The 22171-nt window shown below is 50.4% G+C and overlaps 1 pseudogene; it reads right to left on the reverse strand.

Annotated features, from left to right (window-relative positions):
- Positions 1-18530: 18530 nt before the first annotated feature.
- Positions 18531-20467, reverse strand: LOC149367867 (uncharacterized; annotated as a pseudogene).
- Between the last annotated feature and the right edge of the window lie 1704 nt (positions 20468-22171).

The raw sequence follows: 22171 nt of genomic DNA on the forward strand, positions 1-22171 counted from the left end.
ATGCACAAAAAATAGACTGAACACAAATCATTACAACTGTAATTAAAAGAAATACACAGGATACAGGTTGAACATAACATTAACAGAAGTATGTGTACAAAGCACATAAGAGAATATTGCACTCAAAGTTGAAACAACAAAGCAAAACATTGTTACTACATTGATGTAGCAAAGCATCAGTATTTCAAGTGAATTGTGTCAGGCAACCAGGATGCAACCAAAGCTTTGGCACTGAGCTTACACTGAAATGTTTATAAAACATTTTAGCGCCAAAAAAAAAAATTAGTTTCATCACTTTCTTTGCATGCAGCCTGGAATACTGTATTTACTTGCATAACAATTTTTTTGTTCCTCAGAAACCATGCGTAATGTGGTGGCTAGTTCTTTCTGCTACTGCACTATACATGCAGGACTTTTGAGGTGGCAGTAAAGATGATAAAGAAGCATTAGCCACATCTTTGTGCACATTTAAGGACTCTGTGGTGATCTTTATGTGTTGGTGACATTTTTTTTTTTGACGAACGATGTTTTTTTTTTGACGAAGCGCATTGACTAACATCATTCTGTGTCTTTTTTACGTCGAACGCTTCTCTTGAACCAAGAGTACAAGTTGCGGCAGCTACTTCACTGCAGTGCAAGCAAAGCATCTCCCATTTATTCAAGCGTAGGGGGTAGAAACATGAGGGAGCTTAAGAGATGCGGGCATTCTAAGTAATCGTATCTGTTAACTGCAGGCAGAGTAACAAAGCTGCTAGTTTTCAGTTTAAAAATGTATGACAGTCAGCTGGAGGAAGTTTACATTCTTTGAAACATGTATTAATAATAACTCAGTCACAGTGTTTACCAACAAGCTTGATTACGTAGGATTTCTGTGCTCTCAAAAGACATCTGCAATCTTAAGCAAAAAAAAAAAGCTTGGAAACCCGATTTTCAGTTAGATAAACGTTAGGTGCTAAATTTCCTTGATGTAATAATACCTTATTTCACGGTTTACAAACAAGCTTGCTTTTGAAAGATATGTTCAGATTTACGGTTGAAAGGAAGCGTTATGTTCCACTGTAGGAATTTTTCGGTGAATGCGGCTGCCGCAGCATGTTTGCATCGGCCGTCAAGCCGGCTTTGACAGGGGCACTTTGCTGCAGTTACGTTCGCCGATGCATCCAACTGCATGCGCGCGATAATACGGCATGTAAAATCGGTTTTGTGTATTATAACGGTTATCCGAAGGAAAGAAGTTGCACTTCCGGGTTGACGTTGTAGTTTGGTGCATTCAGCTTCGTATGTGGTATGCACTCACTGAATATGCGTGTAACCGCGCCTTGACACTTGCACATGTCGTGCACGTGGCTTGCCTTGTAAAGGCTGTTCCCTTTTTTAAGATTGTCTGTTCGAAAAAACTCCGTGCGATTACTTAAGCTTTAAAAGTCACACCGCAGAACGACGGGTAGAGCCGTGCTCTAGTACGCCTCGCCGAATGCAACCGGCTACGTCGCTCTGCTACCTCGACATTCCGTTGACGTGCGTTTTGTCACGGGCAGCGCTGTTCCGCTGAGGCGGTGGTGGTGCCATACAAAGGGCTACACTGGTATTCAGGCAGTGATGGTTTGCTAATTTCACCACTCTGACATGTGATGATAGTACTAACTTAATGTAACGTTGATAGTCACCCTAGGAATATATCTGCCGCAGTTACCAGTGTGCTACTTTTTGCTGTGTCTACAAACTTGTGGAAGCAAAGTATAACACAAGGAATGACTGCTGACACCTCGGTGATGAATGTTTAATGCTTATCAGCTGTGCATGGTAAACATTTTTGTTGCGAAAGCAACACTATGCGAGTCGCCGAGCCATTTCGCGGAGCTGACGAAAGGCCATACTGCGCATGCGCGAGGAGCAGTCGCCGCCGCCGCCGCGCACTTTCCATCGCCTCTCTCTCTCTCCTCGTTGCTTTCACAATCCTCCAGGTTTAACCAGAGCTAAACCACTGCCAATTTTTTCTGTATTAAAACCCTAGCTGGCATCAACAAAGCAAAACTGAATGGCACCTGGGATGCCATCTGCTGTTGGCGTGTGCCCCCAGTAACTGTGGCCTCACCTCATCTGCTGGCAGGGTGGTCTCTAGCAGCCTGTGTCGCTCTCATAGTGTGTGAAAAAAGATGCACTTTTAATGTCTGCTTTCCCTGCATGTCTTTCCCTTCATATGTATCTCGTGTAGACGATCCATGTATGCCCTAGGCAGCGGGTTTCTTTGTTTACTCTTTCAGTGTGCAGTTTTTTTATTATTGGTGCATTGGCTTATCACCATCCTGCATCACTTCAAGGGGCAAGTTATGAAGTCTCCTGCTCTCACAAGGTCTCTAGCCTATTTGTGAATGATTGCTAATGCAATTGAAGAGTGCTGTCAACTTTCTTCAGCAAGACGTATTGTCAAACCTCGTTAATGCGGCACCAGTTAATTCAGAAATTCATCCTCCCAGCTCCCTCCCGTCAAAAATGTACGCAAGTCAATGACACCATACACTTGTTAATTCGGAGTGAAATTGCGCACACACCAGTTCATCCTGAATGAAGACTGAACTGTGCTGAGGAACTGTGCTGAAGTCAGTTTTCGAGACTCGTTGATACTGTCATCATCCGGAAGCCAGTGCCGTGCGGAAAACCACCCTCCATTCTGAAACAAGAACGTACGAGGGGCAGCACTGCTGCGGTAAATCCTCGTTTATTCATAAATTCGAACTGCCGCCGGTGTCCTGCCAAACACCCATACTAGTCTAGGGCGTCGGAAGCTCGTTTATTTGGACGCCGCAGAGCTCACATCAGTCAATTCAAACGGGCCCCCGAAGGGGCGCCGTGGCGAGATATGACGTGCACGACAGGCAGTCGTTCAGATATTGGTCCGCAGGCCTAAATTGTGTATTACATTTTCTCCTGCACTCCTCTGATCTACACGCAAAGGCAGGCGTGTTGACGGTCGGCAGGTTCCTGTTGCTAGGCCGCGAGAGAGTCCCAGCCGCATAGCTTAGTTTTCGGAGCTTCATTTCCAGTTGCCGGCAGCCCGCGGTGACGGCAGCTGTCGGCTGCGCATATCGCAAGCCAGCTAAGCCGCACACTGCTTGGTACAGCGATTGCTGTTTTGATGATCTTTTTGTTTGTTTTTTGAAGACGCATTGCCGCTCCGGAACCAACATACGCTTCCCTGGCTTCCAAATCCTTGTGGCATTTCCGTTCTTCCAGTGCGCTGAAACTCCATGCTCGTAACGAGCTGTTCGCGGTTTGTGCGGTGAAGCCTCCTCACATGTGACGCCGCACGCAAGAAAGCTCCAGCGTGACTGTTTTGGACACTGAAAGATGTCGTGGATGACCTTACCAGTGTGGAGTGATTTTGCTTCCACCACTCCCGTTGGCGTACACGATTTAAAAGATTTGATGGAACTGCGAGAAATCGCTGCTGTCGCGCAGTTTTTTCGATAAAAGGAGACAACGGTTGCCCAGGTTCCCACAAAATAAATTTCGCTTTCATGCGAATGGTTTTTGGCAGTTTTGTGGGGCCATTCGATAATTCAGCACTCTGATAATTTGGACGTTTTTTCCACACCCTTAAAGTCGGAGTTAGCGAGGTTTTACTGTTAGGGAATAATTACACATGCAGTTGAAGAGTGCTGTCAGCTTGTGTCAACAACACATACTTAATGCCTGGGAATTCCCACATTTTGTTTAAGCAGGGCTTGGCCGAGAGCTTTGATCATTTTGATTCTGAAAGCTAAATTCTCACGTTTGCATCGCTGCTGGCGTTTCACTTCAAAGCATTAATGTCAGCCTGTATCTTGCCATATCCTCAGAAAGCGGCAACCTCGGTCCAAGGCACCATTCCCGTGAGGAGACTACTCCTAGGACTGGATCTCCCCCTCAGAGAGGACATGGCGGACATCTGTGGCTTTGAAGCGCATTATGCCATGGTATCGACACCAGTCTCCATGATACACTGCGGCAGCTGTGAGTAGCTTTGAGTTTCCTTGCTCCTCCAGTGTGAAGATGCCAGAGCGGCGAAACCCTTGCGACTGTGTCAGCTTACTGATCGGTTGATCTTGGTTCCTGGAATCAGCATTGTTTTTATGGAATCAGCATTGTTTGGATGAAGGTGCTGTGAAAATAGACTACTTGCTTTCAAACATATTAGGTACAGTAAAAACTTGTTGATATATTTAAAAATAAAAATTCTGGGAAAAACTTGTTACCCGGGAAAACGTATGATTCAAACCGCCTAATTTTGAGAAATGTAGCTGTTGAATGATGCACAGAGACATTTATTGACAATTTCACTTCGTAAAAATGTCGATTAGCATTTCAAAGCACAAGACCTGAACAGATCCTTTTTAGTGCTGGCAGAATTAAGTCCGCTTTCGCACTGTCTTAAGTACTTTGACAGGCGCCTGTCTAGTCATGCACAAAGGGAATGAATGGGTTGGAGGGGGGTCTTCCGCTTGCCCTTGCCGTTGTCGAACGCAACACCTTCACACCGACTGTTTTGCATGGCTTTCCTGGCATGCAACACAACACACAAAAACAGCTCAACAAGCCTGAGCTCCAGAAGCTGGGAGCACCCGATGGCTTACTACGCCATGTGCGAAGCCAAAGCCTTCTCCTCCTGTTCTACCATAAATAACTCAAGGAAAAGAAAGAAAGAAAAAAATTACAGCTGCATTTGTTTCCCAACCCAGTTATCTCGCTGAAGATTGGCTGGCACCCAGAAGCCTATTAGTGTTTTTGCCCCCCATTTTGTATTCACTTGTGAGGCCATACTTGTGCAGAGCCAGTTTCCATCAAGTGAGCTTAACGCTATGCGGACAGCTGATGGTGAAGTAGCAGAGGGGATTATGATCGGTGATCACTTGCACCTTAGTGCCTAAAAACAACCACACCTCGGCGTTTTCCAAGAAACCCACGGGACACTATTTATCCTCCTTGTCGAGTTGTGCTAGACGCGTCGACGGCAAAGGCTGTGGCGAGAACATATTCTCGCATGGGGTCTGGTGTGCGTAGTGCCGTTGCAGAATTTAGCCTAGTGTTGACTTCGTTGAACGCCTCCTGGGACTTGTTTCCCTAGGGCATTTGCTCTGGCGTCCGCCTTGTGACGTTTGTCAAGGGAAGCATCACCTGCACGAAACCTGGCACATACTGACAATAGGTCCGTTCGATTCCTCCTGCATGATGTGCACCAGTTCACGTCAGTTCAGAAAAAGTGCCGTGCTCATGCAGCGCCAGTTCAGCAGTGCAGATGCAGCGTGACACTAGCGCCGTACATAAATGGACGTCGGAGTGCAGATGACGTGCAAGCCTTCTGCTTTTTCTGCGCTCAACAGATGGTAGTTGTTTCGCGCCTCTTTATTGTATGCGTGTTTGCTCTGAGGAAAAAAATGAACGGCGGCTTACTGCCTACTGTCGTGCTGGCAGCCATAGTAGACCTGATGGACTCTGATAGGGACGAAGAGGAGTTTGATGACTTGTTCATGATCGCAATGAGACTAGTGAGGATCGAGGGGAACCGCGTACCATGGTACTGCGAAGATGTTGTGAACACCTATTTTGACTTCGAATTCAAGTGTCTCTTCTGTCTCTCATGTGGTACGTTTGATTCTTTTGTTGGTGCCGTTAAAATATCGCCACTTTTCCCGCAACCTATAGGAGGCTGTCCGCAAATAAGTGTAGAGAAAATGTGCCTTATCATTCTTAGTTACTTGGGCACGCAAAGCAACATGTACAGTAAAAGCTCGTTAATTCGAACTCCACGGGACCGGGAAAAAAGTTCGAATTATCCGATGTTCGAATTATCGAATGGCCGCGAAAAAACCGGCAAGAACCATTTGCCTTAAGGTATATGTCCCGTATTTACTCCGCAACGAACCCACTCGCATAATGAGCCCCCCCCCCCCCCCCCCCCCCCCCCAATTTTTGCCAAAGAATTAGAAAAAAAAAAATGTGTCCCTCCGTTTCGCGTCGTCACGGTCCACAATGCATTTCTTGGCGGGGCGCCAAGATGCTGCGCAGCGATAACATCGCGGACAGTGCGTTTACTTTTGGCGCTAGCTCTAGCAAGGGGGGGAAGCGAACTTGGCAGAGTGCCAACGCTTGTCGGGTTGCGCAAGCCTCGTTTTCAGTACGTTCGCCTTATTGTGCCATGGGCGATTGGGGCGGACGCCGTCTTACTGCCACTCAATCATTGGAACGCGGGATAGCAGCAGCAAACGCCTTTTGCAGCGAACGATGCTAAAAGCCGGCGTCATGATCGCGGCGGACCGTGTGCTTCCGTTGGGGTGGAAGGATGGACGACACTCGCAAAGAAAAAAAAGTTTTTCGCACGTAATTTGTAGCGCCCGTCCAAAGTCATAGCCTTTCATGGGCGTTGGCTGGGACCGCACCGACAGTACTTATCCGTATTTCTGAATTAACAGGGCTCGAATTAACGAGTATTTAGTTGCGAGTTCCGGAGGTTGCGCAGAAAAGAGGATAGGCAGCCGCCACCACCGCCCCCTGCCTTCCGGTGCCGCCGGCCGCTGCGCCGGTGATGGCGCCATATAGGCTTTAACCACTCATCCACGGTTTTATCTGGTTCCATCTTCTGTCTGCGTTTAGGACTTGCGCAGCCTCTAACTATGCGGAGATGCTTTTTTTTTTTTTGGCGACGTGCTGTGCGCCAAGCCGCCCAGGCGCGGCGGCGCGTAGTTCGAATTATCCGTAGCGGAATCGACTCGCTTTCGAATAAACAGGCTTTTTTATACACAGATCTCTATGGAGCTTGGCCGGACCAAGCAGTGTAGTTCGAATTATCCGAAATTCAAATTATCGAGGTTCGAATTAACGAGCTTTCACTGTACTTGCTATCAGACCGCTTTGATGTTTCTGTGTCGTCTGTGCAAAAGTGCATTGAAAGAGTCTTGGACTTTTTGAACAACATCAGCTCGTCCGTCATCGCCTGGCCGAACCGGCAACAGCAAGAGCACAGCAAGGCTGCCTTCTTAGCAAAAGCCGGTGGCAAGGGACCACGGAACACAATCGGCTGCGTGGACGGTTGCCACATCGAAATCAACAAACCTGCCGAGCCACAGCAGTCTTACTATAACAGGAAAAAATATCCTTCAGTGATTCTGCAGGCCATCTATGATTGCAACAAGCTCATTGATGTCTTCATCGGTTTTCCGGGCTCGACACACAATACTAGGGTTCTTCGTGAGAGCACATTTTTCGAAGATGCTGCTGACAAGTGCGCCGATGGATACAACCTTGGGGACTCTGCCTAACTGCTGCTACCATGGCTCCTGACTCCTTATCGCGACAGTGGGAGCAGCTTTCCAGTGTGGAAAAAGAAGTTCAACTAATTTCACTCGCAACAGCGTGTTGCTATTGAGAACTAGTTTGGCTTGTTGAAGCAACGCTTCAGGAGGCTATACAGGGAAACCTCGTTAAACCGCAGTTGTCCGGAACACGGAAAAAGTACGTACTAAACAGTAGTACCGCTTAACAGGAGTAGCATAAAATCACCCACTTACCTGCCAAAAAACAAAACCAGAAATCAGTAGTAGTTGAAAGAAGGAAAAAAAAAACATGCAGCCTTTATTTTGCACCGAAAAAGTCGGCAATCTTCGTTTGACACCGCGTTGTTCTGGCAGTGACAACAGCAGCCTCAAACTCATTTAGGCCGCGAGCCAGCTTCTCGGCCAGTCCCCTTTTTTCCGGCAAACAGCCGCATGACGTTTACAGTGCACGCAGCCTCTGCCACTGTTGGGCCCGAATCACGCACACTTTCTACGTCGTCCTCATCACTGTCCGTTGGTGACACTTCGGTCACAACTGAGGCAACAATGGCCTCGTCGGAGAGGTCCAGCGAAGTTTCCGCTTCGCTGTCGACGTCCCTGAAATCTGTGAAGGTAATGGCTTCTGAAGCACCTTCCCTCTCAAGAACTTCAGTGAGCAAGCCGTCACAAGCTTGGTCTGCGATGTCGCTTGCGTCGTCTGCGTCACTCGCTTCACTAAAACCTGCATGCTTGAAACAGTTCTGCACCGTTGCAGACTCGACGTGTCACCATGCGCACTCCAGCAGGTGAATCGCGCCCAGCAGGTCAATGTTGTATACCTTGTCACATTCAAGAGCTAGCAGCATCCTGCGCAGCAGGTTTTTTCGTTACAGCTGCTTAACAGCTCGAATGATCCCTTGGTCCAAGGGCTGGGTGATCGCTGTAGTGTTCAGCGGCAAAAACACTAACTTCACAGCCTTCAGATCATCCAGTGTGACGTGCGCTGATGCGTTGTCAAGAATCATAGCAGCACTTCTTCCTTTTGCCTCAAAACGGTGGTCAATGAGGCACACATACTCCTCAAACAGTTTCCCGGTTGTCCACTCTTTAGTATTATTTCTGTAGAAGACTCCTGATGGCAGTCTGGCGCTTTTGAAACACCTCGGCTTCGCCGACTTGCCACTGACAAGAAGTGGCAGTTTCCCGCTTCCTGACATATTACAGTCGCCGACTGTTTATTCGGACCTCACGGGGACCGCGGAAATGTCCGAATAAACAGGTGTCCGAAAAAACAAATTCAGAAAAAAAAAAAGAGAAAGAAATCGTTTATTTACAGTAGAACCCCGCTGTTACGTTCCTCACTGCTGCGTTTTCCCGGCTGTTACGTCGTTTTCTTCGGGTCCCGGCATAGCTTCCATAGGATCCAATGTATTGGGAATCCCGCTGTTACGTCGTAGCCGAGGAAACGATCCCGCATGATACGTCGCAACCGGGCTCCCCGAACCCGCCCGGGCAATGCGCGCCAACCGGCATTTTGATTTTTGACGAGTCTTGGCCAGGCTTGGCTACGGAACTGGCTGCAAGAAGCCACACTCGAGTTGGAGAGGCCGCCACTAGATGGCTATCTGCCTCGCGAACGCCAAGCCCGAATGCCGCGATCTTTATCGTGGGAGGTGGTGACGAGGAGGCGCGCGGCTGCGGTCGCTTATCTGTTTTTCTCAGCCAGCGTCCGCCGACGCGCGTCTTTGCTTTTCTTTTCCTCTTATCTTTCACCTCTCCTTATCTGCAAGTAACAGCGGTGGTGGCTCGGCTGGAACCAGTAAGCAGGCCCGTGCAATTTCCTTTTCATCCTTCTCTCAGTCGCAACGACATCTTTATCGTGCTTTGATGGCATGATAGCGTTGCGTAAGCGGAAGGCGCTTCCCCTTGAGGAAAAGCTGGACGTACTAAACGCAGTCGACAGGCAGTCAGGGCGGCCTACGCGGAACAGCGCGGCGAGCAGCCGGCTGATCCCGGGCTCACCGGACCGGGGAAAAAAAAACGTAACGGCCGGGAAAACGCAACGGTGAGGAAAGCACCGAAAATTAATGAAAACAGTGCAGTTTTGACTTGAAACAATTTATTTCCGCAAATTGGACTTTAAAAAATCGAGAATGGTGGATTGCAGTTTCTTTCGCTCGCTGGAAAGAACAACGCGTTTCTCAATAGCAAAGGCCACATTGCTGTCAGCGTCGCTTTGCGCAGTGCTGTGCAGTTCACGCGCTCACTGCAGTCCACGCTGAAGCGACGTTGTGCTCAGCGTCAAGCACTGAAATGTTCGTAGGCTGCTCGGCTGATCCCGGGCTGGCGTTGCATATGTCTCCTCGCCCAACGCCGCCTCTCCTCTTCCTCCTCTTCTCCGTTCCTTCTTTCACCACCTCCTCTACTTGCCTCCTCCCCCACATCGTTTCGAGAGCCGTCGGGCCTCATCGCATCTGCACCGCTGCGTGCTACCACGGCGCTCTCGCGGGCTTGCTGCCGCCGGCCTGGCGTTGCATAAGTCAATGCTCACGCGCGCTTCAACGACACGTCTTGATACTGCTACTCGGGGTTCAACAGACCCCTTTCGATGACAAAACGCCGGCTGTAAGCCGCCCTAGGCTAATATCGCATCTCCAGTGCTGCGTGCTACCACGGCGCACTCGCGGGCTTGCTGCCGGATAAACAAACAAAGCGGCTCCTGGATTGCCTTGAGATGGCTTACTAAGCTGCGGCCGGAACTGGTGTGGCGCGCCACCATGCGGCGCGCTACCGAACCACGCGCAAACGATGATGATGAGCGGGAATTTGCAGTAGCGCCACCTCGCGGGGCAGCAAGGAGGCTCAGTTCAAAACAAAAATGGCGTTGAGCGAAGTGAACCGCGCGTCGGTGCGGCAAGTGCTGCCGGTCGAGTTGGCTCAAGGAGTGTCCGAAAAATCAAACGAGAGGCTGCAAGATGTCCGAACTTTCGGCAGTTATACATTACGGTCTATGGGGAGAGTGGCGGTGCCACGAAGCAGTCTGAATAATCGAGCATGTCCGAATTTTTGGAGTCCGAAAAATCAGTCGGCGACTGTAACTGCGAATGCAGCCGAAATCTGGTCCTTCGCATGCTTGCCGCCGGTGCACAATTCTCCCTTAAACGCAAGCGTTCTATTTGGCAGCAGCTTGAAAAACAGCGCAAACTCGTCCATGTTAAAAATATCATCAGGGGCCTAGTCCTTCCAAGATTTGTTCTAGCTGGCCATTCCTCCAATCTTCTGCACCATCCACGTCAGCTGCGGCACCTTCTCCAGCCACGGTCTTTGTGCTGATGCCATGTCTCACTTTAAACCTCACCAGCCAGCCATTGCTGCACACAAAGTTGTCGTGGTTCAGCTGCAAGGCAAAAACCCGGGCTTTCTCAGTGAGGAGATGTCCGCTAACAAGCAGATTTTTTGCCTGAGCTGCTTTCAGCCATCGCACCAGCGCCTCCTCCACATCCAGAAATGTTGAGCCTCGTACTCGACACCTTTTCCCAGTCACGGCAACATTGCCGAGCAGCTTTTCCCTGGCGTTCCAAATGCCACAAACAGTTGTCAGCGATAAGTCCCTCTCGCATGCCAACACAGATCTCTTCGCTCCACTCTCGATAGCATGGACTATCTCCAACTTGTCTTTCATGCTGAGCACCCGTTGCTTCTGTCCAAGCTTTAGCATGATACGAACTGCGAAATCTCAGCCTTTCGGCACACTTTGCTCAAGGAAACGTCACAAGTGTGAAGGCTGACCGGGCTTGATGCTAGCGCGGCCGTTGTTCAGGAATGTACAAACGCTAGCGCCATTAGTGCCAAATCCTTCTCCAGTTACATTCGTAGTGGGCGGAGGCAAAATAAGGTCTGAACCATTGAGTTCCGCGAAGTGGGGAGGGGTTCGCGCGGACTGGCTCAAAATTGGGGTCACTAGGGGAGGTGGGTGGATATGCCGCTGCCATGCCACTTTGTTAGTTTGTGGCCTCCGCAATCGGCTCCGGCGGCGTGCTATCGCGGAGGCCATGGGTAGTTATTGCTGCTGCAAAAAAACACCCCCAAAGATGGCACTAGTTGTATCATCGTCATCATCGATTAGTGCGGTTGCACTCGGTTAAGGGAGGACAGGCGTCTTGGAACTTTTTTTTTTATTTTTGGACTAAATGCAATGAAAATTTGCAGTATTAATCAGTTTTTTATGCTGATTTCAAGTATGTAATTATTTTTCCAATATGTTGAAAGGGGGTTCACGTACTAGTGAACTCAGCAATACAGTTCACCAAACAGCTGAGCGGATGGCAGCAAAATCACAGTCAGTCTACACAGCCAGAGAGCTGGAGCCGCGCGCCGGCACACTTCGTCGTCAACTTCTTCGTCTGCCATCGAGGCAACCTGAGGCGCATTCATAATAGTTCAGGCGCGTTCATTGTAATTCACTACAATGGCCCCGGGATGGAAGGGGAGCCAGCCTGGCGACCTATGGTGATGGCAAGAGGAGCGGGTCGTAATAAGTCTTGAGGCGACTGACATGGACAAGCTCACGGCCGCGACGACGCAAGTCCGAAGACGGTGGAAGCGGCTCTACAATATAATTAACAGGGGACGTTGATTCGACGACACGGTAAGGGCCATGATGTTCTCGGCGAAATTTCGAAGACTGTCCTGGTGTAGTGGAGGGGACCCAAAGCCAAACTAATGAACCTGGAGAGAAAGCGTGCGCGGTTTGATGGGCATCGTGTTCATGCTTTCGGCGACCTTGGGAGTCCGAGGTGAAAGAACGGGCCAGTTGGCGACATTCCTCGGCGTGCTTGGCGAGTTCGGAAAGGGGCGTGCATTCAGAGGCGTCCGGAGTGTACGGCAAAACCGTGTCCATTGTGGAGGACGGCTCACGGCCATACAACAGGTAGAAAGGGGAAAATCCGGTGGTTGACTGAGTGGCGGTATTGTATGCGTATGTCACAAAAGGCAGGACAGCGTCCCAGTTAGACTGATCTGACGAGACGTACATGGTGAGCATATCGCCGAGAGTGCGATTAAAGCGCTCAGTCAGCCCGTTAGTTTGAGGGTGGTAGGCAGTGGTGGTCCGATGAATGATGCGACACTCTCTGAGGAGGGCTTCCACCACGTCCGAAAGAAAGACACGGCCTCGATCACTGAGCAACTCGCGCGGCGCACCATGGCGAAGAACAAAATTGTGCAGCAGGAAGCGGGCAACGTCACGAGCAGTCGCAGCGGGTAGTGCGGCGGTCTCGGCATACCGGGTTAGGTGGTCGACGCCAGCAATTATCCAGCGGTTCCCAGATAACGTGTAGGGCAGCGGGCCGTAGAGGTCGACGCCAACACGATCGAATGGGCGAGCCGGGCACGGCAATGGCTGCAAGGGGCCGCTCGTACGGGGCGCGGGAGACTTGCGTCGCTGACAGGCGATGCAGGAGCGGACGTATTGGCGAATGTACCCGTACATGCCCCGCCAATAATAACGTTGAGATATTCTTTGAAACGTCTTCAACACACCGGCGTGGGCACATTGTGGGTCAGCGTGAAACGAGGCACAGATCTCAGAACGTAAATGGCGAGGTATCGCGAGGAGCCACCGTCGACCATCTTGCGTGTAGTTACGGCGGTAGAGCAGGCCATCACGGAAGGCAAAATGGGGTGCCTGGCGGCGGAGAGTGCGCGAAGGCACAGCAGTGTGAGCGTTCGTCACGACGTCGATGATCGATGCAAGCCACGGGTCTTTGCGCTGTTCCGCAAGCATATCAGAGGTGGTAAGAGGCGAGAGGACGGGTTCTGGCACGGATGAGCATGCAGCGGCGGTGGGCAGAGGAGATCGAGATAGAGCGTCGGCGTCCATGTGCCTGCGGCCAGAGCGATATACAACGCGGATGTCGAACTCCTGAAGGCGGAGAGCCCATCTGGCGAGGCGGCCGGCCGGGTCTTTAAGAGACGACAACCAGCAAAGCGCGTGATGGTCCGTGACGACATCAAACTGGCGGCCGTACAGATAGGGTCGAAATTTCATGAGTGCCCAGACGATCGCTAAACATTCCTTCTCCGTAACGGAATAGTTGCATTCAGCCTTGCTGAGCACCCGACTCGCATACGCCACGACGTATTCCTCATAACCATCTTTCCGCTGAGTCAGGACAGCTCCGAGGCCGACGCCACTTGCATCAGTATGCACCTCGGTAGGGGCTCTCGGATCGTAGTGGCGAAGTATGGGCGGCGAGGTAAGAAGACGGCGCAGTGTGGTGAACGCGTCGTCGCATTCGGGGGACCAAGCGGACAGGTGGTTGTCGGTTCCAAGCAGTTTCGTGAGTGGCGCAATTATCGACGCAAAATTGCGGACGAAGCGCCGAAAATAGGAGCACAGACCGATAAAGCTCCGAAGCTGCTTCATTGTTGTCGGCTTGGGAAACTCCGCAACAGCGCGAAGTTTGGCCGGGTCGGGGAGAACGCCTTCCTTAGATACAATGTGACCCAAGATGGTTAGCTGCCGGGCGCCGAAGTGGCACTTCTTCAGATTAAGCTGTAGGCCAGCGTCGGTGAGGCAAGTCAGAACCTGCTGCAGGCGCGTGAGGTGAGTGGAAAAATCTACCGAAAAGACAACGATATCGTCCAAGTAACAGAGGCACGTATGCCACTTCAGCTTGCGTAAGACGTTATCCATCATTCTTTCGAATGTAGCTGGCGCGTTGCACAGGCCGAATGGCATAACGGTGAACTCGTAAAGGCCGTCGGGGGTAACGAATGCGGTCTTCTCACGGTCAGCGGCAGCCATCGGGACCTGCCAGTAGCCCGAACGCAAGTCAAGAGAGGAGAAGTATTCGGCGCCTTGGAGACAGTCAAGAGCGTCATCGATGCGGGGAAGTGGATAATTGTCTTTGTGGGTAATTTTGTTCAGTCGCCGGTAATCGACACAAAATCTGATGGAACCGTCTTTCTTCTTGACCAGCACCACCGGAGAAGACCAAGGGCTGTGAGAGGGACGGATGACGCCACGGTGCAGCATGTCTTCAACGTGCTCACTTATCACTTGACGCTCAGCCGCAGACACGCGATAGGGGGGGCGCTGCCGAAAAGGCGGGTGGGAGCCGGTCTCAATGCGATGAGCCACGGTTGATGTACGGCCTAAAGGCTGATGGGCTGCATCGAAAGCGAAGCGGAAAGTGTGGAGAAGGGCTGAAAGCTGCTGACGGTAGGTGGACGGTAGAGTATCGTCGATGGCGGCGCGGAAAAGTTCGTCAGGCTCAGGTTCAGTAGCGAGCTCGGAATGCATGGCGTTTAGAGAGGGACCGCTGGCTGCCTCGTGGACATTAAGGGCAGAGAGAAGGCAGACAGGTTGAATGCAGCCAAGGGACTCACCAGGTAGCAGGGTAAGGGCACACGGGGATGGATTGTAGAGCAGCATCTTCGTGACACCCCGCCGGACATCGAGGACAGCAGAAGGTAGCGGCAGGTTCTTCCGGCGTACAAAGGAAGCAGACGGCGTAAATAAAACGGTGTCATCCGACGCGGCACGGCACGACAGAGAAACAAGGGCAGATGCTCCCGGCGCTACCTCAACATCTTCAGCGATAGTGACCTTGAGTGGCAAGGGGGCAGAGGTTTCAGTAGTAAGCTCGTCAAACAAAGGAGAAAATTCAACTTCAGCGCGGGCGCAATCGATGACGGCGTTGTTGTGTGACAGAAAGTCCCACCCGAGAATTATGTCATGTGAGCATGAGGACAGCACCAACAATTCGACTGGATACAATATATCGTCAATGATGACTCGCGCTGTGCACGAGGCGAGAGGGGCAATGCACTGTTCACTAGCGGTGCGGAGCGAGAGACCCGTAAATGACGTCGTGACTTTGCGCAAGCGGCGGCAGAGTTTTTCGTGAATCACTGATACTGAGGCACCCGTGTCGATAAGCGCATGTACCGGCAGTCCGTCGACGATGACCTGAAGAACGTTGCGTGGGGAAAACGGAGGCCTTGAGCTTTTCGAACAGCGCGCAGTTCTTGCCTCCGGAACTGCGGATCTTAGTTTCCCTCTTCAGCGGAGGGAGGGCGACGGCGCATTGGTGACAGTGAGCGGCGGCGCGGTGATGGAGAACGTCGGGTCTCGTAAGCACGACGGTCAGGGGCGTACGCGTCTAGCGGCGAGGATGGAGAAGCCGAATAAAACATCTGGGATGGATGCACAGGGGTTGAGATGTTTGGCGATGCCACCATGCGACGGCGACAGTGGCGGGCGACATGTCCCGGGTACCCACAGGAGTAACAGATGGGACGGTTATCCGATGTGCGCCAAGGGTTGTAAAGGCGCTGCGGTGACGGCGAAGAAACCGGGGCTGGTCGTAGAGACGGGGCCGGGCGCAGGACGGGCTGACGAGGTGGAACAGTCAGGGGCACGGAGCGCGCCGCTGCTTCTGCGTAGGTCATCCGGGCGGGTATAGAAGATGGTTGGGGATACTGAGCCTCGGCGTAGGTTAAGGGAGCAACCGAAGGGACTGGATGTGCAGTAGGAATAGCCTCGGCAACTTCATGGCGGATGACCTCCTGCAATGGCGCCACCAGAGGAGTCGCAGCGTCGTGACTGGAGGGCATCAACGAGAGCTGACGCGCGACTTCCTCCCGAACAAACTGCTTTATCTGCGGTGACAGTTGCGCCGGGTCGGTGTCAGATGTGAGGGAAGCAAGCGATTCTTGCTGCGAGAGCGGAGAACGGGTGAGGATGCGTCGCTTCCGAAGTTCGTCAAGTTCTGGCAATGGGTAATGACGTCGGCGACTGTGGTGGGATTGCGTGCCAGAAGCATCTGGAACGCATCGTCGTCGATTCCTTTCAAAATGTTCTCAATCTTGGCGCGCTCAGACATAGAGGCATCGACTCGTGTGCACAGGTTCACAACGTCCTCTATGTAGCTGGTGAAATTTTCACCAGGCAGCTGCGCCCGACTTCGCAGGCGTTGTTCCGCGCGCAGCTTGCGCACCGCAGGCCTGCCAAATACATCAGAAAAATTGGACTTGAAGGCTGACCACGTGGGGATGTCGGCTTCGTGGTTTCTGAACCATAGGTTCGCAACGTCCGAAAGGTAGAAGATGACGTTGTTGAGTTTCAGTGCATCGTCCCACTTGTTATGGGTGCTCACCCGTTCGTACGATGCCAGCCAATCCTCGACGTCATCGTCGCCGGTGCCACTGAAGAAAGCGGGATCACGCTGCCGCAGCGCTCCAGCGCACAGAACGGTCGGGGTGGGTGGGGCAGGACTGGGCACGGAGTCCTTAGGCATTGTGAGCGGCGGGAGAAGACGGCTGCGAAGGTCCAGGGCGTCAGACGACCGCAACCTCCACCAAATGAAAGGGGGTTCACGTACTAGTGAACTCAGCAATACAGTTCACCAAACAGCTGAGCGGATGGCAGCAAAATCACAGTCAGTCTACACAGCCAGAGAGCTGGAGCCGCGCGCCGGCACACTTCGTCGTCAACTTCTTCGTCTGCCATCGAGGCAACCTGAGGCGCATTCATAATAGTTCAGGCGCGTTCATTGTAATTCACTACAATGTCAATTAGTTTTCAATATGAAGAGTTTTTTTTCGAAATGAGCCAGATCCACCAAAACAGGAACTTAGAACAAGGCCATAATTTCTTGTCTGAAAGGAATGCGCTGCTATTCAACCTAGTACCTCACAAGTTTTATGGGGCAGATAGAGCAGTCGAACAGCATTAATCGCCAAAAATTGACGTGCATAGTTTGGCCTATACAACAATGGAAACATTGGATTTGGCTCATATCGAAGCGAAGCATTCGATTCGACCCAGCTTTCTTCTCGAAACTTTATTATTACTGCAGTATGTTTCAGGTTACATTCAAAACAATATGGAAAAATGCTTGTGCTGTGACTTCAGCAGAAAAAAAAGATTACAAGTATGCGTCACCCGCTTTACACTCATACATGGATAGCAGGCCTGTCTTCCTGGCAGCATAAGCAGCCTTCTTTGCAATCTGCCATGGGCTCCTTTTCTTGACAGCGACGAAAGGCAGCCTCAAAATACGCAAGTTGTTCGTTTTCTTTCCATGACACACCAAAGTGAGTCACCAGAAGGTTGGTCACGTCTCTCACCTTCAGTTCGTTGAGGTGGTGTGCATACAGCTCGCACTGTTTCGGTGTTTGTACAAGGGTCTTTCCCCTCTTTAGGACCGACACAAAATTAGACACTGAAACCCTGTAGTGGGGTTCGGCTCTAATTTGAGGGCTTCGGCCTGTCACATTTCTCTGAATGTAAAAAACCTTCGTTTCAGTAATCTTGAAAGGCAGGTTGAACGTTGATCTCATCACTTCCGTACAGTACGCCTTCCAGGGAACGTTCACCGACCTCTTCATACCCGTCGCAATCCATGCGGAACTAAGTCCGTCAAAGCAAAAGTCTTGAAAAAAGAAAGGAGCTTGCGAAACAGACCACGCAGTCCGCGCTATCACGCACGAGCACCGCCGGAATGAGCCTACAAGGAGGCTGCCATGTTGGCTGAATCACGTGGTCTCCGGGTCAGTCTCCTATTGGTTGAACGGATTTGGCTCATTTCGATCCACGCAGTGGAAGGATTTGGCTCGTTTTCGATTTGAAACGTGATCTGCGGGCTAGCTCAGTTGGTGTGATTTGACCCATTTTGTTCTGATCTGTTTTTTAAAGGAAAGTTGACTGGCTTAGCTTGCCACTACAGTTGGGGTGGCGTTACTTTCGGTTTGTGGATTTGGCTCATTTCGAAAAAAAAACTCCTCATATATTCTACATTTTCTTTCCTTAATTTGCAAGAACAATAGAAAAAATACCACTGATCAGAAAACAGTTTTTAATGTGTGGCTAGATAGTGTACAGTACAAGCAATACAATATAGGAAGTACTTTTTTGATTAATCCAATATTAGCTGTTTTAGAGCCTGCTGGAGTTCAGTGTAGGGAAGACTGGTTGACGACCAGTTTTAATTAGTGTGCACAATAAAATTAGCAGAAATTGAGAAATCTGTTCCCAACATTGTATACTTTAATCATTCAGAAGCATGCTTCAGTAAAACTTATTGCTGTATCTGCTCTAGAAGCCAAGATATCCTTGTCGTAAACTTTGCAAACAGTAAAAAATTGTGTTTTGAGAAAACAAGGCAAAACAATTTGAGATGAAATTTATTGAAAAACACTAAAAAATATGTACATATTTACACTGAAAATGGACTAGTATGCTCCAGGCATATAATCTGTCTGGATGTTAGCTCCCAAGTGGCGCTTTTTGCATGCCTGCTGCACATTTTCTGCGCATGCACGCTTGTGCACAGATGCAGTTTGTCGGCGCCGGTCTTTTTCTGCCATGCGCCGCATATTGCATGTGCTAGGAGCTACTTTGAGCTCTCTCAGAATGCTTGCTGAGGCTCTCTCATTTCCAGCATTGAATTTTAGCACAGCTTCAGCCACAGCTGCCTCAGTACTGAACAAAGAAGCGTGGCGCACCTTGGGTGCCAGTGCCCATATCATTGCATGCAGACTTTCGTTACTGTTCTGCGCCTTTCCTCTCTGGCACCTCTGAAGGAGCTTCCTGTCCGACAAGCGCTGGCAGATGGGAAGAAGAGCTTTGCTGACGTGGGGTGGAAGATTGTAGTGGTGTTTGGGTGAAGGCAGGCCTTTGGCCTCTGCTGCATTATGGCGACACCAGGAGTCTGGGCCTGTTGGGCAAAGGCTATGGTTTGATGCAAGGTCTGTTGATGTCACGTGATGATATGTCGCCATCACAGCCTTGTGCATAGCCTCTACGTCCCCTGAATGTGATTTTACTGGCCAGCCATAATATCAGGTCAGCTTTGTTATTAGATCACCAGTCAACCTGACCTTACCACTGATTCTGGCAGGACTGTCTCTGTGTTTGGCCACCAGGTTGCATAAAGCTGTGCCCATGCGCTTCTGGACATGGTTTTATGCACTCTTCCTTGTTGATAGGAATGAAGCCATACACCTTAGCTTCTTGCAGAGCTAAGAATGTACGGCTGTCACCATCTGACAGAACAGTGGTATAGCGCAGGTTGTTTTGCTGGAATGACCTCTGGAGCAATATGAGGCCAGCCTCCACCTCCATCTCTCCAGCTTTCTTTTCAGAATTTTTTTGGCAGACATGATTTTCTTTCCATGTCAAGTAGGTGGGGTCATCCTCTTTTGGCCCTCACTCACAAGCAGCACAGAAATTCGAAAGCACGACAAAGTCTAATACAAGGCCCGAAAAAAGTTCAGTCATTGTGCCTACACAAATATGAGAAGAATGACCGCGCGTCATCCATGTCCCGTCGTACGAGACCGCGATATTGTCCGGATTTCCGAAGTTCAACTCCGCGTACAGGTCCCTAACGGAGCTCGCACACTCGGCAGTCACTTTTTTCGCAGCACGCACCGCCGATGGCGTCAGCTTCGTTTTTAAGTACTGCTGCCACGTCTTCGTTTGAAGGCCGCGATGTGATATATTCATGGCTTAGAATATATCATTGAGCGCTGTCTGGCGATTGCCGGTACTCTGCATAGCACGCAAAGCAAGAATTGTTCACTGTGAACGGATTCACGTTTTGATCACCGCTCACGTGCGGCGAGCTCCACACCGACGCTACGTCGCCGCACACTGCGCACACAAGAACAAGACTCACAACGAGTCCATATTCACGCGCGGATTTTTCAACCGCTACAACAGCACCGCACGCCTTGCACTTGACATGGTGAAGAAGCGCGTTCACCGATTCCAGGCTCACGATCACGAACCTCGTATCGTTGGATGGGGCAGCTGCGTCGTCACTCACTTGTTCGAGAAATCCCGCTTTCCAGTCCGTAGCATGTACAGATGCGATCTCGCATAGTTTAGCGTCGGCCTTGGTCTTAATCTCTTCGAGATCTGCGGACGTCAGCATAGCTGTGTTGCGGCGAACGCGCCCACTGTTCCGAACATCGGGCGGTGCATCCGGGACCGGTAGGCTTAGCTCGTTCTCGGCTGCCGCTGCCCCGGCACAGGTTGTAGCAGCAGGCACGTCGTCGCTGCTTTCTGGCACTGCAGAACGCTTCTTGCAGTTGTCCGCGATTGACTTTTTTCTTTTCTTGCTGAACTTGTGGCGCGTACAAAATTTGCCCCATGGCTGCGACATTGCCCAGAAACTTTCGGTACCAACGCTCATCTGACAAAATGGCGCCTCGCTTGCGGTCTGGCGCGCCTAGCAGACGAGACGGGCCGAGATCCACCAATCAGAGGAGCTGATTTTAGTCACGTGGGCTCAGCAATGAATGGAAGCGCGTGCTGTGACTCTCTTTTGTCGCCACATTTCTCAACGAGAAATCGCTCTTTCAAACGAGACCAAGATGGAGTCGCTGATAGCCGCGAAACGGACGCTGCACTTTTTTCAAAAACGCCGTTTTTGCGCAACTTTATGCACGAATTCAGCTTGTTTGCTCCTTGTAAAATGGAATTGCAGAAAAAATACTGACTCAGGCAACAAATAAATTCGTAGATATGTAGAAGATGGACTGTAGATTTCGAAAATGCCATTTTCAAGAAATCAGTTTTTTCGCGTTTTCGGGCCCTGAAGACTCGTGTCCCCCCTTAACTTCAGCTCCGATTTGTCATTGACTCTCTGGCTTGTCGTCCCGTTGGCGGTATCTATAAAGATTGTCGCGTCGCTAGCCGAACCGTCCTTTGAGTCGGTGCTGCTGTCGTGAATTCATCGCGCTGGAGTGCGACGAAGAGTGAAAATGGTATGTGCTAACCAATACGACCGCGATAAGCTGGTACGGTTTATGCGGATGCAAAATGCATTATGTTCAATGGGCGCTGAGTCGGGGATTTGACTTTAATACTTTTAAAACAAAAGTACTGTTTAAGCGGGTACATTTTAATGAGGTTTTACTGTACTTTGTCAAAGCTGCAAGCATTAAACAATGCTGCCTCATTATAATGGCTGCATGTGTGCTGCACAATATGTGCAACGATGAGAGATTTTCTTGATAAATTGGACCAGCTGCCCAAACTGGAGGCTATGCAGAACGATGATGACGACGACCTAGATTTCGATAACAGCACTGCCAAACAGTGTGAAAGAATGCGGAAAGCCATCGCCATGAAGCAGTGCTGAGTGTGCTTTGTCTGCCCAGTTGGTGTTTTGATTTGTACACACACTCTTTGTCAGTGCACACACATATTTTGCTGCTGCCAGGAACAAACAGTGCAAGAACAAACGTCAGAAACATCTTGAATCACTTTATTCATTTTGTTGCGCAGCTTAGCAAACTGCGATTCCACGGCTGCAACGAGGAGTTTCAACAGTGACATCTTCTTGTTGAACCTTTCTTCTCTTTCTTTTTCTGAACTGAACTATTTTTTTTCGTCCTCCGCCTCGTTTCCTTGCCTCTGTTTGGTGCTGGCTGGTACCTGATGTCGAGTGCGCGTAGCTGTTCCCTTGCCGAACTCTGGCACCGTCCTCGTCGACGACAGGAATAATGCGTCTCCTGGCCATCGATCATAACCCGCAAGGCTTCTGCTTCCTAGGCATACATTAAAAGAACGGTTGGATAAGAAATCATATAGGCAGTTTAACATCCTGCCTCGGATGCCAAGCTCTGCTAGGTCACGAAGGATGCCGAACCTCCAGGTTGTGTCGTATGCTTTCTCGAAGTCAAAAAACACTGCAAGACAGTGCTGTTTGTGTATAAAAGCTTCTCGGACAGTATTTTCTAGGTGGGTTAAATGGTCTGTTGTTGAGCATGCTTTCTTAAAACCGCACTGATGAACGTCAATAAACTCACGAGATTGAAGGAGAAAAGCTAGTCTTATATTCAGTACACTTCCGAATGATTTA

Source organism: Amblyomma mixtum, chromosome 1, assembly GCF_055824585.1.
Source record: "Amblyomma mixtum isolate Tamu chromosome 1, ASM5582458v1, whole genome shotgun sequence".
Classification (NCBI taxonomy): Eukaryota; Metazoa; Arthropoda; class Arachnida; order Ixodida; family Ixodidae; genus Amblyomma; species Amblyomma mixtum.